Source organism: Eumetopias jubatus, unplaced genomic scaffold (genome assembly GCF_037043125.1).
Source record: "Eumetopias jubatus isolate StellerSeaLion01/CBP00866 unplaced genomic scaffold, mEumJub1_p1.0 scaffold_9, whole genome shotgun sequence".
Lineage (NCBI taxonomy): Eukaryota > Metazoa > Chordata > Mammalia > Carnivora > Otariidae > Eumetopias > Eumetopias jubatus.
In genome coordinates, this window is record NW_028274815.1 from 93150462 (window position 1) to 93160251 (window position 9790).

Genomic DNA, 9790 nt, shown 5'->3' on the forward strand with positions numbered 1-9790 from the left:
AGCCTCTTTATTTTCCATCATTTGGTCTTCTATATCGCTGATTCTCCCTTCTGCCTCATTTATCCTAGCAGTTAGTGTCCCCATTTTTAATTGCACCTCATTAATAGCGTTTTTGATTTCAACTTGGTTAGATTTTAGTTCTTTTATTTCTCCAGAAAGGGTTTCTCTAATAACTTCCACGCTTTTTTCAAGCCCAGCTAGTATCTTTAAAGTCATGATTCTGAACTCTAGGTCCAACATTGTACTAATGTCCGTATTGAGTAAGTCCCTGTTAGACGGTACTACCTCTTGTTCTTTTTGCTGAGGTGATTCTTTTTGTCTTGTCATTTTGTCCTTCCAGTTAGTGGTCGCTTCTCTGTTCAGAGAGTTGTTGCTACTCTCTTCTTCGATCTCCTGTTGAGTTTGTAGGTGTTCAGAATGTTTTGATCCCTTTCAGCTGAATTCCTGAGACCAGATGAAATCCAGGTCTCCTACTCCTCTGCCATCTTGCTCCACCTCAGGTGAACCCTTTAACTAAAGGTGAACCATCAAGGAAATGTTCTCCTGCAGGAGGACAGAATGACACACTGTGGGAAGGCTAACATGGCAGAAAATGACAGGAGACCTCTAGGAGTTAAGCATGATCCCATCTGATATCTGTAAGAAAACAGCCACCTCAGTCCTACAAAGACAATGAATTGCATTCTGTCAGTGACCAGCAAGCTTGGAAGAGGACCCCGAAAATGAGAGGAGATTATAGCCCTTGCTGACAGTTTGATTTCAGCATGGCAAGACCCCAACGAGAGGGCCCAGTAGACTTGTATCTGGACTCTCGGGCCCTGGAACCTGGGAGGCAATAAATGTGTATTGGTTTAAGTTGCTAAATTGATGACAGGTAGTTACATAGCAATAGAAAACTAATAATGATATCTAAACAAATATGTCAAATATTAACAACTAGAGAAGAATTTACAGAAGTTCTCTGTACATTTTTATAACTTGTCTGTAAACCTGAAATTACTCCAAAATAAAACTTTACCCAAGACATAACCCATAGAAGGCTTACTATGCGCCTGGTACTGTTTAAGATATTTTTAAAATATATCAATGCATTGAATCTCATTAAAGAAAACAAACAACCCCTTCCTCCTAGACTTAGGTATTATTAGGATTCTTGTTTTTTAGGTAAGGAATCTGAGGCTCAGAGTTCAGGTGACATGTCTGAGGTCACAGAGCTAGTAAAAGGCAGACCTGGACCGCACATCTAGTTTCAGAGTTTATACTCCTAAGCCCTGTGCTGTAGCGACAGTGTCACTGAAGTAATAAAATACCAATTAAACAAGGTGAATGTGATTGATCATAATCCTGCAATCCTCTGAAATCCATGGGGAATCATTTCTGCCTTACCTTCTGTTTTTATTTATCATACAAGTGTTTGTGGTCATGATATAAATAACACATCAGAAAGACTCACAACATTGGAATTTAACCGATAGTATATTTGGCTTGTCTTGATGATTTTAAATATTAGCAAATATATTCATACACTATAACTTGCCTTATCCCCCAGATACTTAAACCTTCTTAAAATAAATACATCAAGCTAACAAAATGTAAGTAGATGAGAAATATGACTTGAAAAGAGACCAAATTGGGCCCAGGAATGAAGGAAGAACATAAAAATGAAAGCATGAAGTTAATACACTTCACAAAAGTCAGTCCAAAATATACTACCAACCCTCTAGCACGTTGATTTTGTACATTTCCCATATTTCAAGATTTGAAATAAGATGAAGTCACCCAAACTCCATTGTGAAATCCAGCCTCCTCAAAATCCATCTGACCTCAGAGAGGCAAATGGTGAGTAATTCAAAAGATTTTTGAATGAAAGTGTCAGTTTAAGATCCTCAGCATAAAACATACCTACAAAGCCTATTTGCAAAGTAAATTTACTCTGGATTCTTGATACCTATGAAAGTTTTTTCTATTGTATTTATTTAAAATTACAACAGTTTACATTAGAAACAAGCTCAAACAATTAAGGTAAAAGATAAATAACTGCATACAGTTTAATTTTACAAAATGCAAACATACATCTTTCATTGTTCCATTATCTGAGTATTAAGCGCCACATAATTGCACAAGGCATTTTCAAATGTCTTAAAGGCTCTAAAATTACAGAGTTGACTTTGGTGAAATAGTCTTTATTTTCCTCCATTATTATACAAATAATTGACCACAAAGATTAGATTTAAATCAGAATTGGATATGTCCCCTACCGAGTTCATTTCTCCTTTACATCTAAAGGTTGGTGGCTCATGATGGCTCATGAAACTTACTCAGGCCCTTGTGGGACACATGATAAGGGTCCAAGTGTCCATAATTTAAGATGTTTCAGCTGGGAGGGATCTTAGGGTCCCCTGGGACCATGGTGACATCACAGCACATATTTATCTGAGACAATCCAGCTTCTAGCTAGCCCAGGGTAATTCTTTTATGTTTTTTGTGTTTTTTTTGAGAATGCAGATTTTTTTAAATTTTATTATGTTATGTTAGTCACCATACAATACATCATTAGTTTTTGATGTGATGATCCACGATCCATTATTTTCGTATAACACCCAGTGCTCCATGCAGTATGTGCCCTCCTTAATACCCATCACTGGGCTAACCCATCCCCCCTCCCACCTCCCCTCTAAAACCCTGTTTGTTTCTCAGAGTCCATAGTCTCTCATGGTTCATCTCTCCCTCCAATCCCCCCCCATCATTTTTCCCTTCCTTCTCCCAATGTCCTCCATGCTATTCCTTATGTACCACAAATAAGTGAAACCATATGATAATTGACTTTCTCTGCTTGACTTATTTCACTTAGCATAATCTCCTCCAGTCCCACCCATGTTGATGTAAAAGTTGGGTATTCATCTTTTCTGATGGCTGAGTAATATCCCATTGTATATATGGACCACATCTTCTTTATCCATTCATCTGTTGAAGGGCATCTCATCTCTTTCCGCAGTTTGGCTATTGTGGACATTGCTGCTATGAACATTGGGGTGCATATGGCCCTTCTTTTCACTATATCTGTGTCTTTGGGGTAAATACCCAGGAGTGCAATTGCTGGGTCATAGGGTAGCTCTATTTTTAAATTTTTGAGGAACCTCCACACTGTTTTCCAAAGTGGCTGTACCAACTTGCATTCCCACCAACAGTGTAAGAGGCTTCCCCTTTCTCCACAACCTCTCCAACATTTGCTGTTTCTTTCCCTGTCCATTTTTGCCATTCTAACTGGTGTAAGGTGATATCTCAATGTGGTTTTGATTTGAATTTCCCTGATTAGCCCAGGGTAATTCTAAGAGTGACCTTTTCACTCTGAGAAATGTCTCAGCTTGAGGGTACCACAGATGAGGAATGAAGGCCTAGGGGTGGAGACTTTGACCCAGAGACTCGTTGTCTGCCCCTGGGAATTCTAAAACCCCACCCATTCCCTGCTGCCTCCAGAGGTGCTTCAGCCCTGTGCTGTGGGGGCAGAAGGTGAGGAAGAGAAGGGGAGACTCTTTTTCATCTTTGTCCTGGAATGAAAATTTATCCATCCCCCAAATTACTCACCAGACCTGAGAGGAGGACAGAGGAGAAAATTTTTACATTATTTCTTCTTAAATTCAAACACACCATGGGTTTTTGCTAATACATTGGACAATGAAAATGGGGAAAAAGGAAACAATTTGACTAAAATTCCCTCCCTTAGGAATAGTTAAGTCACAAGTTAAAAGTCACAGAGGAGTTGCAGGAAGTAATTCTAATTCTTGGTGGTAGGAGAATATTTTCAAGGTATGTTCAACTTTTAGAAACATGATCTGGTGACTCACAATGAGTTCTGAAACACTATCCCCCCAGCTCAATTTTCTTTGTACCATAACTCTGAGATATTTACCTGTTATAATTACAGGGGATGAAGGAGAGAGGGAGCAGGGACCCAAGGAAGTACAGAGCTCCCTTGTTAATATGCTGAAGGTCAGAGGAGGAACTCAGGACCCTTCTTGGGCAATAAAAGGGCTCCTGGCACACCATAGTGAGTCCTGTGTAAAAGGAGAGGCCAGGAGCCTTCAGAATGAACAGCCCTGCTCCGCTCGTTAAACCTAATCTCAGCTGGGAGAAAAGTATCCGATTTCACCATTGTTCCTCCAGGACCTAGCACGATGCCAGGCATGCTATGGGCACTCAATACCTTTTGATTGAATGAGTTAATAAGGCTGGATTTTCATAATTTGCTACTGTTGTTCTTGGGTTTGTTCTAGTCCAGGTGAAACTATAGACCAAAAGCTTTGAGGTGTTTTGAAATGATTCTTTTCCTCTTCCAAACATGTATGAATGTCTAACTTCTCTGCCAGATGCTAGGGATACAGGAAAGGGTGGCTACTCTTGAGGCTCCCAGAGTCATGGAAATAACCAAATACTGAGAGCAGCATGATAGACCTGACCAGGTTTGTGAGACAGACTTGGATTGAAATCCCAGCTTCTGGGATTGCACTTGAGTTGAAATGTTAAGTTTTGTGACCGTGGGCAAGTTACTAATTATTATTGATGAGATCTCCTCAGCAGGGCTGATGATACTGTTAAATCATCGGTTGTTTGAGGATTAGGTGAGTTATTAATGTAAGGTACCTGGAGGCCTGCCTGGCACATGGCAATCCTTTAGTGAATGGTGACTACTGTCTTACAACAGCTGTGCAAGTTCAGACAGGTGAAACTGGCTGAGTCTGCTCATGTAGCTCAAAAATGGGTATAGTAATATAATGATTCATAATGGTTTTTACATTGCAAGTATTTTTTTATTGTTCACATGAGCTTATGAGTTATAGGTCCCCGTCCTGGTCCCCATTTCAAAGACGAAGCTGGACCATCCACTCAGGTAGTCAGAATCCATGGCTGGCAATGGGGCAGAAGCCCTGAGTGTGGATACAGAGCTCCTGGGCGTTAGTAGTGGACAGTTGGTCCTGGCACCTGGCCAAAGCCGCTTGGATCCCTTTTAGTAGCACTAGAACATCCTTGAAAGTAGAGAGACATGGCCCTTTCACCTACTGGGACAAAAAACTTCTGAAGTGTCATTTGCAATCTGGGGTCCCAGGGGGATCAAGCTGATGTTGGGGTTTCACCTGAGGGCACACCTGAGCTTGGCTCCCTTCCCTTCTGGGCCTGCTCTCCACCCCTTTTCCAGTTCTCGTGGGAGCACGTCCTTTGTAAGCTATTTCCACAAGGACCCCAGGCTTAGGATCTGCTGTTCAGAGAGCCTGGATCAAGGCTGCTCCTGGCTGGTACTGCTTATATAATAGATCCCAACCCAGTTCACGGTGCTTGGTTGTTCATTAGTAATTTCAAGATGTCAGAAGCCTTTCCTGAGAAGTGGGGTTAACTGGAAAGGCCAGGGGCCTCAAGACCAGCACTCTTGTAGTTCTCTTCCCAAAGCCACAAGTACTTGCCATCTGCTCACCCAAATGCCCTGAAGTACTTCGAGTGCCTTATTTGCTCCTTGGAACCACAGCCCTGCTCAGAGCCTGTCCCAGAAGATGAATACACACTGAATGAATGCACAAATGTTACAAGTGCCTCACTGATACTAGCTCAAATAAACATGAGAGTGGGCATTATGGTCCCCACTTTGTGGATGAAGAATAGAAGAGACTGAGTTACTTGCCCAGGGTCACACAGCCAGCTGGGATCAAGAGCTGGGATGTAAGGTCGGCCTGATCAGAAACATATTACTTTAAAAATAAATAAATAAATAAATAAGAAACATATTACTTTAGCCTCAGTTGTGTTCTTCCCATGAGTTCCTTGACCTGGGAACCGTTAAACATACAGATTCCTGAGCCTCATTCCCGATGCACTCATCTGATCTCCAACAGGGGAGTCTGGAAATGCCAAGAGATTTTTCTGCCCGCCAACATTGAAGAATCAGGGGTGGAGAAATTAGGGAATGTAAAGTGACATCCTAACTGCTGCTTTGTTGAAATAGAACCCTGTGAATTTTCATTACGAAATGCACACATCCTATTGACTCTATGGCCGAGACTGATGCTTGGTGTTGTCCCAGTGTTAATCATTTGAAATGGGATGTGTGCATGCTGACATGTAGTTGGATTTGGGGTGGGGGTGGGAACCACCCACTTCAGAAGGAAGTTACAGCAGGTCACTGCCACACAATGATCTCCCATGTCTTTTGTCATGGCTTTCCACAGAGACCCTGTTACCTAGTACTAGCAGAGCCACCTTAGCACAAACTAAATTCAGGCCTTGGGACTTGTCAGCTCTGAAATGACTCTCCATGTCCACTGACTTAATATAGTCTCAGACATGCCCATAGGCATCTCCATCCCCTCCTGCTCACCAGACTTTCTAACCAGCCTGATGTCAGTGTTTTGCAAGAGGGTGGCAGACAGATGGCCTTTAGAGACTCTGAAGCTGGGGTCATCTTTAGTGCTTTTGCTAATTACTCCTTTTTGTCCATTAAGTGTCGTTCTTCAGTGTATGATTTAGCCCTTCTTACTTTTCTTTTGTCCTTTGATAAATTACTGACTTCTGTATGTAGACAATTATTCACAATGGATAAGGCTGCTCACTGATTCACAGCCATGTGGCAAGAAATAGTCTACTATTGACTCCCTAGGAGATCATCCAAAAAACCTGTCGACCCAGAAAAGTTCAGTTCACTCAACTGTGTCAGTCAAGAACATGGCCTTGGGAGTCTTGGCCATGTCTCAGAATGATGAAGTCACGGGAGAACATCTGTAGGGTCTTAGAGTTTGGGCAGTTTATGACATAACAGCTTTGAATTGGCGCGCACAGCAAGGCGAGGGTCCTGAAGTGAATCTTGAGCAAGTGTTAGTCTTAATTAATAAACTATTTAGTTGGTTTAGGGTCTTATCTTCTAGGAATAGAAAATGCAACAGAGGCATGGGGAAAGTGCACCAGGCTCAGTATTATTTAACAGATGTCTGGAAATCAATCCTTCTTGATTTCAGTTCTCAGGAAGAATAAATGATATGCACTGGGATAAAAACATAGAATTGACCTCTGAAACAACTTTCAGGAGCCACAAACTTTAAATTCTGATGCACCCACCTTCACAGAACCTCAAGTTCCTATTAATGTAAACTTTCCCACAACATGGTGTGGGAGCTGTAGAATGTACCCCATAAGCCCACAACCTGCACAGACATGGTACACTGAGCCAGTGAACACAAGGACCAGAAGAGGATGCCCAAGGATGAACCCCCAGAAATCCAATGGTGGAAGGAAGCTTCAGCAAGTGGCATTAATGGTAGCATTGACCAGCATCCCCCAGACACTTCTGCTGACACAGGGCTAGATGCTCCCAAACTACACACATTTCCAGGGAGCACAAGTGGTGATGCTGAATTAACCCCCGTTTCCTTGAGACACCAAATGGAATGGGGGCTGAAAATAATAGTTAAGTTGTCAATAAAAATAAAGAAAATTGTATTTTTCACATAGCTGCTCTTATGCCCTGAGTTTGTTCAAAATGTACGAGAGAGAGAGAGAGAGAGAGAGAGATCTTAGTTAGGGCTGCCCCAGAAGTGGACCTGTGATGAGGATTTTGAGAGCAGGTCATTGATCTTGAAGATGATCCCAGGAAGCACCCGTAGGGGGTGGGATGGAGGAGGGAGAGAGTACAAGCTGGGGCATCAAGATCAAACCCTGGGAGAGGAATGCACCAAGAGCGAATCAAATGGGAGTCCTTGTTCTCAGGAGGTTTGCACTCACACGCAAATTAAAACAACAGGAAAAGTGCACTTCAAATAGAGTAACTTGAAACAAGTAGGATCTTTTGTGGCAAAGAGAAATGCAATCAAATAGCACACCTGCACTTTTTCTCAGCTGGGCTTTGGAAACTGTTTGTAAAGGTTCAGGTTTGGGTCACATTATTGACTTCTGTTTTTTTTGTTTTGTTTTGTTTTGTTTTGTTTTTTACATTATTGACTTTTGAAGTCTCTACTCGCATGCCAGATTCTGGGTAAGACTTTTTAACTTCTTACATATTTAGCACAAATGGAAGGGGGGGGGAAGAAAACCAACTATTTCTCTTTTTCTCATTCAACAAAAATTGTGCTCCACCAGATGGACAGGGATACTTACTCCTGCATCACCAGTGGGTCATCGACTCCAAGAATCAAAAAACAACAGGAGCTTCTGGTCTCATGGTGTCCCTGGTGAAGGAAACACCAGTCATTAGGAGAAGCAATGTGATCATTTTATATTCATTTCCCATTGTTTCTCTCCCAGCTAGGCTTAAAAAAAAATGTGGGCAATTCTTTGTTGTCCAAAAAGCGGGTGTTAGAAAACATGACAAATGTATGCAGATTGTTGCCTTGTTGACATGATATTGATAATGGCAAAAGGAAAAGTTTTTACATTTAGATAAAGGTCCCATTTCCTTCCTCCTGTTTGGTAAAAGGCAAGTGTTCACCCCGGTCTGGGTATTCTGTGCTTCCTCCCCTTAGAAAAAGGAATATTAGGCAAACTGATGTGGGATATAAGTGGATCTTTTACTGATAAGAACAGATACTACACTTGATCTTAGCCAAAAGGCCAAGAAGCGATAAATAAGTGGATCTTTTAAAAATTTTTTTTTTTCCATGAGTGATGGACTCAGTCCTATCTCCATCTTCCAATGTCCATCAGAGTGATGACTTTGAGACACTGACATTCTCCAATATCAAAGAAAGTTACAATGAGGGTTGGTAAACAAAATTACCAGGGTGGGAATAAAAACAGTCAAATTACAAAGGTTTGTGTTTAAAAAGTAACTTCTGGTTAGATGCCATTTAATCAGAAAAATAAATTATCTGCAAAATCTTGTGCAAGCACAAACTTACAGGTACTCAGAGTATCTGGCTCCCTGCTTCTTTGTCCAGTGACAGCTGTGGTTTTCCTTCAAACTCCTGGACCACACGCAGGTCAAAGGCAGGAATGGAGTCGACATTTTCCTCTTTTCCTGAATTATTACATGCTACACTCACTTATTTTTAGCTTCCAAAGCAGCAACCCTGGATATTTTCATAAGAAATAACTGTGTTTTATTTTCTCCAGCCTTGAGTTCCTGGAAGGCTGTCTAGAACAGAGCACAGGACTCAGGGAAAGTAGGGAAGGGGTGTGCTCTCCGGTTGGCCATATGATTAGTAGAGGTGCAGGCTAAGGCACTGTAACAAATAGACTGCAAATACAGTGGCCGGTATGCAGTGGAAGCTTATTACTGTTTAACTTAATGATCCAGGATAAGACATACTGTCCAGGTAGGCAGTTTTCCATTGTCAATCCTGGCTACTGTCTCTGGGAGCATAGGGGCTGCTTTACTCTATACTCTTGTCCAGTGAGAAGGAGGAAAAAGCTCCCTCCTGCCCCTCCAGGAGAACGATCACATCCTTTCTGCTTGCATCCCGTTGGACAGATTTTAGTCACAAGGCCACCAGACTTGCAGGGGAGTTGGAGCCATGTTTGTACCTCTGACTAAGGAAGGACTGAAATTCACAAACAACTAGCAGCTTCTGCCACTTGGAGCCTCCCCTTTGCTGATAATTTTAACAAACCATGGAGAAGGCAGGTCTATCAAAGAGGTTTCACTTCTTGGGTAGAAACAACCTAGAACCTTTTCATTATGAAGCCAGTTCTGGATGAGGAGCAAAGAGAGTTGTAATGCATCACAGTGCCTGCCATGAGCCTGGGATTGGAGTGAGATACACACAGTGCATGCTAGATATCCCCTGCATGGGGCTTAGCGGATGATTTAAAGCAT

At 41.9% G+C, this 9790-nt stretch overlaps 1 pseudogene; it reads right to left on the reverse strand.

The window, feature by feature from the left end:
• Positions 1–8469: 8469 nt before the first annotated feature.
• Positions 8470–8598, reverse strand: LOC114224552 (U2 spliceosomal RNA; annotated as a pseudogene).
• Positions 8599–9790: the final 1192 nt, after the last annotated feature.